The sequence below is a fragment of the Lathyrus oleraceus genome, chromosome 2, assembly GCF_024323335.1.
Source record: "Lathyrus oleraceus cultivar Zhongwan6 chromosome 2, CAAS_Psat_ZW6_1.0, whole genome shotgun sequence".
In the NCBI taxonomy this organism is placed as follows: Eukaryota; Viridiplantae; Streptophyta; class Magnoliopsida; order Fabales; family Fabaceae; genus Lathyrus; species Lathyrus oleraceus.
In genome coordinates, this window is record NC_066580.1 from 220,511,736 (window position 1) to 220,523,989 (window position 12,254).

The window sequence follows — 12,254 nt, forward strand, 5'->3', positions numbered from 1 at the left end:
GAATCAACCAACTTAGCTGGGAAAAATAATTGGCACTCCGGTAGGGAAAAAACACTTCGAAGGGGAACCGGATCAACACAGACAACTAGGGATACCCGAAGGGTTAACTGCTAGGGGAACCTCTGATGTTTAGCACTTAAGGACTTGCTGCTCTTTGAAGTGTTGTTGATACTTACTTTTTAATTGCTTTGAAAAATTCTTTTTTTATATGTTTTAAGAAAAAGGATTTTGATTAAAAAATTTAAATTTCCAAAATGGCATAGTCAAATTTAAACTATTGGCTGAAGTAAATAATAGTAGAAACAATTGGATAAAAGCTCAACTTTATTTAATGGGATGGTAGTATGTAAATGACAAGACTCCATAGAGTTTTACAAAGTTGAAAATGGTAATTTATATGGAAAAGGATTACATTGAATACAAATGATCCTGAATCGATGTCAACCCTTGTGCTCAACAAAGTCTTTCCAAAATTGGTTTATCAATAGACTGCATTTACTTTCCATAATCCCTAATTTTTGCATAAGTTGCCCCAAGGTGGGGTACTCAACTTATCGGGAAATTTTTTCTGTTTTTATGTCTCTAATTTTTGCCTGGATCTCCCTTTCGAGTTTTCAATCCACCGAGACGCTCTTTTTTGCCTAAGCCGCCCTTTCGGGTTTTCAACTTAGCGAGCTGTTCTTTTCTTTTTAGGCGAAGTATTTCTTGAATGCATTTGCGTTCACAGGACGAGTGAACTCTTCACCATCCATAGTTGTAAGAATCAAAGCACCGCCTGAAAAGGCTCTCTTAACAACATATGGGCCTTCATAATTAGGAGTCCATTTTCCCCTAGAACCAGGTTTGAACGATAGAACCTTCTTGAGCACAAGGTCACCTTCCCTAAACACACGAGGTCTGACCTTCTTATCAAAAGCTTTCTTCATCCTCTGCTGATATAACTGACCATGACACATGGCAATCAATCTCTTCTCTTCAATAAAATTCAGCTTATCAAACCTAGTCTGACACCATTCAGCCTCAGTCAACTTGGCTTCTATGAGCACATGCAATGAACGAATCACAACCTCTATAGGGAGCACCGCTTCCATACCATATACAAGAGAGAAAGGGGTTGCCCCTGTTGAAGTGCGGACGGATGTACGATACCCATGCAAAGAAAATGGGAGCATCTCATGCCAATCCTTGTATGTGACAACCATCTTCTAGATAATCTTCTTAATGTTCTTATTTGCAGCTTCAACAACCCCATTCATCTTAGGTCTGTAGGGAGAAGAATTATGATTTGCAATCTTGAAATCTTTACAAAGGGCTTCTACCATATTGTTATTCAAGTTCGATCCATTATCAGTAATGATCTTACTTGGCACACTATTGTAACACCCCAATTTTGAACCTAAGATCCCTCATGGCATCATATCATTGCTCATTGCATTGCCTCAAGGATCATAGCATCTTGGCTCCTTAACCTTTGGGTTGGGACTTGTGTGAGTTGGTTTGAGACCACCAAGCATGCTTGAATTGTATATTATTTATTTTTTTATTTTGTTTACTAACCAAAAGCACAAAAATATGTCACTAACTTTGTTTGTTTTGAAGCTTGAGCAATCATGTGATCCAAGGCTCCTAGGAGGCCCCTATGCTCATTGGTCTGGCCAGATGAAGTTGAAAGCAAGCATGACAATGGTTCCCAAAGCTCTCAATCATCATATATGCCTCCCAATTATCTCAATTTGTCAATTTGATCAAGATAAACTAAAGGGCTTCAGGATTATTTCCCAAGGAAACCCTAATTCAACTGTGCATTGACTTGCCTTGCTCATGAAGCAACCTCAACCCATGATCAAATAAAATCAAGAGAAGTTATTTCATTCATAATCTCATGCATATTTGAGCTTATGTGAGTATCCTCAATCATCAATTCATTAAGATTTGTAGTTTGGACTTGAGCAGTTGATCAGTCAATTCATCTGAATATTTTAAAATCCACTGAGACCTAACTTTTGATGTGTTTGTAAAATGAATATGACCCCAAGAGAAAACATGTTATTAAGAACCATATTAACAACTTTCATGTTCATCAAAAATTTATTTGAATCTTGGAAAGTCATCATTCATTCAAAACATTATAGGTCATTTTGACTGAAACCCTAATTTTGGGTCAACTTCCCAAGGACCTAACTCCTTCATTTTTTATTATTTTGATATGGGATCAAATGAATTAGAAATTTTAGGATGTCTAATTCATTTGTTATGTTTAACAAAATTTCATAATCCTAAAATAAACGCATGTGATAATACAAAACATTATAGGTCACTTTGGACCAAAGTCATTGAAATGTGAAAAAATCCAACTTCAAGTGCCCATAACTTTCTCATAAAAAATTCAAATGATGCAAATTTTAAGCCCAAATTGATTGTCTTGAAAAGATATACAACTTTGGTTTTGAAGGTTATGTCATTTGAGGCTTGCATCATTGAAACATAAGGGCTTGAAGTTTGTCCATTTTGGCAAAATTTCCATACGCATGTTTTGCACCTTGAACTTCATGGCCTATTTTCATAAATTTCCCAATTCCAAATGGATTTTTTTTCAACATAACATTTGTTCCTCATGTCAAGACCTTTCCAACCATTACCCACATGGCTATGTTTCAATTTGGCAAAGGGTATTTTCGAAGAGGAGAAGATTTGTGTTCAATTATTCATAACATGATTAAATTGCTTGCACACCATATTGCCTTGCAATGTACACGTCCAATTTTATTTGTTTCATCATCAACACTCAATTACCATTGCATTTGGGCCTCCCATGCGCCTGTACGGGCCCATGCATGGAGGACACAAGCTCATGCACACACGAGTTTCCATTGCTTGCATCATCTCTTGCTATAAATACACATGCTTGGCTTCATTCAAAACCAACCTCAAGGCGCCTGAATTGCTGCAGAAGTAGAAACACAACCTCCATTAAAAGGAATTTTTCTTTTCTCTTTCAATTTTTCAAGTTCAATTTTCAACTTCATTGGTTGATCATTGAGCTTCAATTCCTAGACCTTGCTTCCTTGCCATCTCAAGAACAAGCTGCACCAAAGAATTGGAGTAAATCAAGTGTCTGAAAGCTTCTCTTCAAAGGTTTTCCCTCAAACTATTTTGATTCGAAACACCTTGGATATTGATCATTTCTTGTGTTTGTTGGTACCTCTGAAGTCCTCATGTGAGAGGCAATTGATCTGTGCATTTAATTTCATGAATTGAGCAAACTTAGATTGAACTCCATAAATTTCTATCTCAGATTTCTCCTTCTATGAGAGTCTAGAGTAGAAACCAATGGCACAGGGGTGATGTACATCACCCCAGCTTTCTAAAGATGTAAGGATCGTGCAAAATGATGAAGGTTTGAAAACCTGTAAATCTTGGCCGGAGCGGTGAGTCTCGCTGGAGAAGACGGTGGTTTGCACCACTGTCCCCACGTGGATGAGCTCTGGACCATTGGATTTCATTTCCAGATTTAATCCCAGCCTTTGGATGTTATGACTTTATTAAATGCTTTGTGTTTCGCTTTGACTGGATCCACACCATGAGTGCGCGCCTATCAACCCTCTGATCTTCCACGTCATTTAATGAGGCAAGATCAGACGCTCCTTGTTTTTCCTATTTTCTGATTTTTCCTTTTATTTTCTTTAATTCCATTTTATTTCAAAAATTCATAACTTCTTCATTTTTAATCAAAAAAATATCTGACTAATTGCATTATTTCCCTTTTTAATTCTAGTTTCTGAAAATGATTTTTAATATTTTTTATGATTCCATTTAATATTTTTTGTGAATTTTCTCTTTTCTGGCTATTTTTAACTCATTTAAAATAGTTTCCAATATTCAAAAATGCCAAAAATATTTTCTTAACATCTTTTAATGATGATGAATCCATGAAAAATATTCTCATCAATTTCTTAATTGATTTGATATTTATTTGAGATTTTAGTTCAATTATGTTATATTTTTTTCATTTTTAATTGTTTAAAATTAGTTTCCATGAAAAAAAATTGTCAAACCTTGTTTGACCATGTTGAACTTATGATGATCCCATTGGACTTTTCCAAGTTGATTTGAATTGGATTTGAAGTTTGACCTTTATTTGTTTATATTAATTCAAGTAGTATTTTAATTCCAAAAAACACCAAAAATATTTTATTGTTCCTTGACTTCTAAGCTTCATCTCCCTTATGTTTACCATTGATTGAGGTTGATTCATTTCATATTTGGTCAATGTATTTTGCTTATGTCAGTTGAATGTGAATTATGTACATTTCCATTTCTTCTTCTTCTTCTTTTTTCTTTTTGATCAATGAGTTAATGATTGGTGGTTAGCCTTGACATGTGAGGGGATTAACCTTCTTTGATTTAAATCAACTTCATCTTGATCAAAGATCAAGTGAATTGCTTTGCATTAGAGATAGGTTTCTTCTTGGTCAAGCAAAAAACCTAAATCCATACAAGATCATTCTTCTTTTCTTTTGGCATGGTAAGTTGTAGGAGCTTGGCTTACTAGTCATGGTCTCTAACTTGTGTTTGTTGCCTATAGTTTTATTGACCGGTCTCAGATAGGTGTGACTACTACATTAGTCCACTTACGATTGCTTAACATAGCGCTAAATTTCCTTATGGCACACTAACACTAACTACTAATGACTAACTTTTAATTCAAGCATTTAATTCTTGCAATTTACTTTAATGCAATTTAATTTCTTGTACATTAATTCATTTTCTTTTAACCTTTGCTCACTTGAGCTCATGTTTATGTTAATGCAATTTGCCTTTTGCTCACTTGAGCACATTATTGTGTATATACTATTATGCTCGTTTTGTTTTGTTTGTGTGAACCCAATGCAAATGGAGAAAGGACTTAGATCTTAGGACCTTACCTATGCAAAAATGGAGTCAAGGAGCACCTAGGCCTCATGCTTTTAGAATGCTAAAAAGAAAAATTGTCAAAGAGCAACTAGGCCTCATGCCTTTAGAGTGCTTAATCTTGAAGAAGACATTGAAAGGATCCTAATTCTAAACTCACTCTTGTCAATTCTTTCTATTGCATTGTGGAACTTTTTGATTTGTGTTCTTGTGTGCTAGGGGTCCTAAACTTGAGCCAAGTAGAAGAACCATTGTCATGAGCATCCAAAGTGAGAGATACAAAAGCCAATTGGAAGATTCCTAGGAGCTTGATTGATTATTTGCTTGATTGCTTGAGTTATTTGCTTATTGATTGCTAATTCCAAAGGAAAGGGAGCAACTTGGATCATCTTTATGATCTCAAGAAGGGAACTCCAATGTGGTTTTATTTCTCTTCCCTCATCTTTGCATATTTAGGACCTAGCCCTTCTCTTATTCTCTCCACTTTAACCCAAGCCAAACTTTTGTGCAAACATTAACATTGCTTTCAAAAATTAGAAACCTAGGCACTATGCCTTTGATTTTTCAAACTCTTTTCATAACCCTTATTTTGAATTGAACTTTAAGTCAACTTTGACTTTATTTTCGTGAATACTTTTCATTTGTAAATACAACTCACCCAAATTGTTTTTTTGGTTCCAATGGCCACTTTTGCCAAAGCTTTTCATAAACATTAGCTATCAAGTTTGAGTTATCATAGTGGTTGATATAAACCTCACCTATATCCTTAGTGATTGGACTATAAGTCTTCCATACTTATTATAGGGTGGATCCCTCACTAGTACGTTGAAGCTCTCCTCACATGGTGGATTTGTGGTTTTAGGTTGAGTTTTCTCCCTTTGCTAACAAAAGACCTTAAGGTTTTTGACAAATCAATTCACCAACTTATTTTGAGATTTTTACCCTGAACTACGAGGTTTTGATCCTACCCATTTTAGATGGTACGTAGGCAATGGGTTTATCCATTCAAACACAAAAATTGTAAATAACTTGTATATTTTTTACTCATCCCCTCAATCATGTTTGCACAAATATTTTTTCACAAATACCAACCTACCTTACAACATTTGTAAAAAGGGCTCCCTTACAGTAGTAAGGATGTTTTGGGTGCTTAAAACCTTCCCATTGCATAACCAACCCCCTTACCTAGATCTCTGACATTTTTATTAGTTTTTGATTTGATAAAACTTCTCGGTTTTTGTTCGCTTTCTAACCTTTCCTTTGGATAAATAGAAGTGCGGTGGCGACTCGAATTGTATGATTTACTTTTGATTTAGTCAATAAATCTAAAGGTAACGAATACTCCGCTACAGAAAAGTGGCGACTCTGCTGGGGAACAGTTGCCTAGTGGGTTTTGCGTACTTTTTACCTTTGTTGTATTGTATGTTTATATTATTTGTGACATATTTTCGTGCAAATTTGGGATGACTGTATTGTTTGTAATGTATGAATTGCTTGATATATCAATTGCTTGTGTGCTTGGTGGTCTTTTGTGAGATGAGTTCTATACTCGAACTCGAGTGCACTTATGATAGGAGAATGGCATAGTCTTGTTGACTTGTGTGGAGTTATTCCTTAGCAAGTTGACTTGCAAACCCATTCACTTGGTGGAGGTTATGTTGGGATCAATAATGTCACACGAGTAGTCGTGGTTAGGCATTAATCTTTCCAATATATACCTTAGAAGCCAAGGAACTTAGACTGCCTAGCCTATCTTGGCCTATTTTTTAGGACGTAGTGCGAAGGTCGTTCAAGTGTAAGATTTGATACGATTGTTACACGATACTACACTCATAAGAGTCTCTCTTGAGAATAATTTTGGAATACGAGTAGTCGTTTATCCGATAATATCCAAAAGATGGGATGATGACTATGGGAACCTCTTGTAGAACATGATCGTCAGGTTTAACCATAGTACACTCCCTTTGGGTGGTTCTTAACCGAGACTACATGCTCGTGACTTGCAACAAACCCTTGATTCATGGTTGATCCGTTCTTGTATATCCTTAATATCAATGGAACTTGGGTGTTGATAAGGTGTAAACCATAATCCACCAAAATGGATGATTGATATTAAGGATGACTTGATCCATCCCATGACCTTTGTATGGTGTGATTTGCTTGATCCTTGAGTGTGATTGTTGCATCCATGCATTCATGCATTCATACACATCCATATCATCAACCATGAGAAAATTTTCAAGGAACTTAAGAGGTCTATTTGCAAATTCTCAGACATGGATAAGCAAAGAAGGAATACGGAGAAGTACAGTTTCAGACAACCCGACTTGAAAGAGTTAAGGAGTTTGACATCCTATGTATTAGACCCATTAGAGTTCAAGGCTCGTTATGGGAAGCTTCTGTCTATTCTTGCTACTCAGGTGGATGAAGGTCTGATGAGTGTGTTGGTGCAGTTCTATGATCCCTTGTACCGTTGCTTCACTTTTCCAGATTTCCAGCTTTTGCCTACACTTGAGGAGTATGCCTATCTGTGGGTATACCTATTCTAGATCAGTTGCCGTTCAGTGGCTTGGAGAGAGTTCCTTCTTCCTAAGAGATTGTTGATCTATTGCACATAGATGAATCTATTATTGGTGCTCATATGACTACCAGAGGTGGAATTCAAGGTCTCCCTTCTGAGTTCCTCATTACTCAAGCTACTATGTATGGGAAGACCATGAGTGAGGACGCCTTTGAGGCCATATTTGTACTTCTCATCTATGGGCTAGTGTTATTCCCCAACATCGACAAATTTGTGGATGTGAACGCCATTAGGATTTTCTCTACTCTTAATCCCGTTCCTACTCTGTTGGGTGACACTTATTTCTCTTTGCATATGAGGAATGCAAAGGGTGGTGGTACCATTGTGTGTTGTTTGCCTCTGTTGTACAAGTGGTTTATTTCGCACTTGCCACAGACGCTCGCCTTCAAGGAAAATAAAGGATGTCTACCGTGGTCCACGAGGCTTATGTCTCTCACTAATGATGATATATTTTGGTACAACCGTGTATATGATGGTGTGCAGATTATTGACTCTTGTGGTGAATTCTCCAATGTGCCTCTTCTTGGCACATGTGGTGGGATTAACTACAACCCTATTTTGGCACGTCGTCAGCTTGGGTTCCCCTTAAAGGATAAACCTAATAACATTTTGTTAGAAAGTGTGTTCTTTCAAGAGGGTAAAGATCCCCAAAACTTGAAGGGAAGAATGGTTCGCCCTTTGCGTAAGATTCATAGGAAGGGAAGAAAAGAGCTTGGTCTGAAGAATTGTATTGCTTTGGAACCCTACACCTCTTGGGTGAGGAGGAGAGCTTCTGAGTATCGTATGCCCTATGATTACCCGAGACCTACACCTATGGTTATGGTTTGGCCTTCAACCCTTCCTAACCAAGGAGTAGAGGAGTTGAGAGATGAAGACCGTTCACGTGCTTGGGTCCGTGAGCGTGAGGAGCTACTTCAGCAGCTTAGAGATAAGGATGCTTTGATAGAGTTTCTGGAGCATCAGGTTATCGACGAGCCTGATGATGTGGTGACTTCTCTTCTTCCTCAGTCTTCCAGGTTTTGGAAGAGGAAGTACAATCAACTCGCCAAGGAGAAGGAAGAGATGGAGGCAGCCTATGAAAGAGAAGTGAAGAGGCTCCGTGCAGCTTTTCTTCCAGTCTCAAGAGCTTTGGATGATTGTTTCTAGGGTTCCATAGGATGTTCATTTTCCTTCTCTCTTGTATTGTATTTGGTTACCAAGACTGTACTTCTTTGGTGTAAATTTTTTCCAGATATTATTGATATGATTATTCTATATATGTCTAAATGATTAATATTTCAAGATGTTTGCAAATAGATCTCTAAAGTTCCTCTGATAATAAAAATAGAATCATATGCACGAGCATTGCATGCATCATATGCATAAGCAGGTTTTATTCCAGGGCTTCCTGTTCAGTGGTCTAACTCTGTGTTCTTCATTTATTTTGAAGACAAGCTAACGCACCGGTACTACACCAGAGCCAACTCTTCAAAGCTAATGGATCACCTAGAGCAAGAGAACAGAGAACTCAAGGAGGAAGTGGCAAGATTGACTGCCCTGATGGAGTCATTCTTGGCCGCCCAAAGCCAGTCTTCTCCAACGCCTTCAACTCCTCCCCGAAGGACGGTCATTTCAGAGGTTGCTTCCTCTACCGTGCCTGCTACCAGTGCTCACTTTGCTCCATCTACTATGCCAGCCGGGTTTCCCTGGGGGATGCCCGCTAACTTTGTTCCAGAGGGTCTCGCCCCTACTTTTGCTTCTTTGCCGGCATCTAGCCCGGTTCTCGCTGTGCCACCTCCAGTCGTGCATACTTTGCCAAGAGTAGATGACACCATTTATCACTCTAAGCCATCTGAGGGCCCAGACGTGTACGAGAAAATGGACACTATGAATGATCAATTCCTTGAGCTTCGTAAGGAACTTAAAATTCTCAGAGGGAAGGACCTCTTTGGAAAATCTGCTGCTGAGCTTTGTCTCGTACCTAATGTCAAGATTCCTGTCAAATTCAAAGTGCCTGACTTTGAAAAGTACAAAGGAAACACTTGCCCGCTCAGCCATCTTTTGATTTATGCACGCAAGATGTCGACTCAGACCGATAACGATCAACTCCTGATCCACTACTTCCAGGACAGCCTGTCCGGTGCCGCTTTGAGATGGTACATGGGTTTGGATAGTGTGAACATCCGCTCCTTCAACGACCTTGGCGAAGCTTTCGTCAAGCAATACAAGTATAACATTGATATGGCTCCCGATAGGGACCAACTGAGGGCCATGTCCCAGAAGGATAAGGAAACATTCAAGAAGTATGCCCAAAGGTGGCATAAATTGGCTGCGCAGATTGTGCCTCATCTCGAAGAGAAGGAAATAACGAAGATCTTTCTCAAGACTTTAAGCTCTTTCTACTACGAGCGGATGATTGTTAGCGCTCCTTTTGATTTCACCGAGATGGTGAACATGGGGATGCATTTAGAAGAGGGAGTCAGGGAAGGGCGCCTGACCAGAGAAGAAGGCTCTTCTGCCAAACGTTATGGGGCGTTTGCTAAGAAGAAAGATGGTGAGGCACGTGATGTGACCTCCCATGTTAAATCCAGAAGACCCTCTATGAAGAGGAAGACTGTGCGTCCCGCCAGTAACCAGTACCAGGTCGCTCATATAGCACTTGTTTTTAGAGAGAATCAGCATTATCAGCATCATAATCAGAACCAGCAACAACAACATCAACAATATCAGCAACAACAGCACCGTCGTCAACAGCTGGCCTACCAGCCTCGAAACAACAATCAAACCAGCACAAGCTATGATAGGAAGAGGGTCACTTTTGATCCTATTCCAATGACCTATGCTGAATTATATCCTTCATTGATTGAAAGGAAGCTGATTACTCCATGTGACCCACCTGCTATACCTACCAACCCTCAATGATATTATAAGCCCGAGCTTCATTGTGTTTATCATTCCGGTGCTCCCGGACATGATGTGGAGAACTGTTACCCTCTAAAGACCAAGGTTCAAGACCTTGTTAGAAGCGGTATTTTGTTTATTAAGGACGTAGGTCCTAATGTGATGAAGAACCCATTGCCCGAGCATGGGAAATATGTTGTTAACATGGTTTAGGGTTGCCCTAGTAAATACAAGGTCAAATATGTCAGCCATATCAAACAATCTTTGATCGAGATGCATAGACTATTTTGTGGATAGAGTGACTACAAGCATGACCATGACAGCTACCGTGTATGCACTGTCAATGAGAGAGGATGTTGACAAGTCAGAAAAGACATCCAAGAAATGTTGGATCAGGGTGTGATAGAGATACTTCATAATCGTGATGAGGATGAAGTCAATGTGATATCCCATGTATTTAGGATACCTGAGCCGGTTGTTGTCAGATATGATAGCAGCAAGCATAAGGTTTCTCCTACTCTCATCATTAAGCCAGCTGGACCTGTTCCATTCTCTTCCGACAAAGATGTTCCCTATCGTTATAATGTGGTTGCATTAGAAGATGGGAAGGAGGTTCCCCTACCCTCCACTTCTGTTGTGAATATTGCTGATGTCAGTGGTTTGACCCGTAGTGGTCGTGTTTTCTCGGCGCCGCCGAAACCCCAGGCTGACACCAGAAGAGCTGATGCTGTTGATAGTGCTACCCGTCCTTTGGGGAATTCTTCTGCTTGTCCGAATCTGGCACTTGTTGTTGACAGACCTGCTGTGACTGCTAGAGCTCCTGTCCCTACTGGCCAGAATGGCATGATTAGAGAGGACTGTGATGAGATGCTGAGGCTCATCAAGAGGAGTGAGTACAATGTTGTAGATCAACTGCTTCAAACGCCTTCAAAGATATCCGTGTTGTCTTTGTTGATGAACTCTGAGCCACACCGAGAAGCTTTGTAGAAGGTGTTGGACGTGGCATACGTAGATCATGACGTCACCATAGAACAGTTTGATAGCATTGTTGCAAACATTACTGCTTGTAACAACCTGAGCTTCTGTGATGTTGATCTCCCTGGGGATGGAAGGAACCACAATTTGGCATTTCACATCTCTATGAACTGCAAGGATGATGCCATGTCTAATGTGCTCGTAGACACTGGATCATCGCTGAATGTGTTGCCAATATCCACTCTTGCCAGACTGTCGTATCAGAGGCCTCCCATGAGGCAGAGTGGAGTGGTCGTCAAAGCTTTTGATGGATCCCGCAAGACAGTGATTGGTGAGGTTGAACTCCCAGTCAAGATAGGACCTAGTGATTTCCATATAACTTTTCAGGTCATGGATATCCACCCATCATATAGTTGTTTGTTGGGAAGACCATGGATTCATGAGGCAGGCGCCGTGACATCCACCCTACACCAAAAGTTGGAGTTCGTTAAGAACAAAAAGTTGGTGGTGGTAGGGGGAGAGAAGGCTCTCTTGGTAATCCATTTGTCTTCCTTTTCTTACATTGATGCTAAGGATGAGGTTGGGACGCCGTTCCAGGCCTTGCCTATTGCTGAGCCTTCTAAGAAAGGAACTTCTTCATTTGCATCCTACAATGATGCGAAGTTGGCCATTGAGCATGGCGCAACTACTGGTTTAGGACAAATGATCAAGCTGGAAGACAATAAATCCCGGGCTGGCATAGGGTACTCTTCAGGCACTTTCAACAAGCACGGTCTATTTCAGAGTGGTGGTTTCATCCACACAGTCGAAGACCAAGAGGTTGTTGCTATAGTGGAAGATGATGTAGAGGAAGATTCTGGCAACTTTGTCATCCCTGGAGGAGTCTGCAATAATTGGGGCGTTGTTG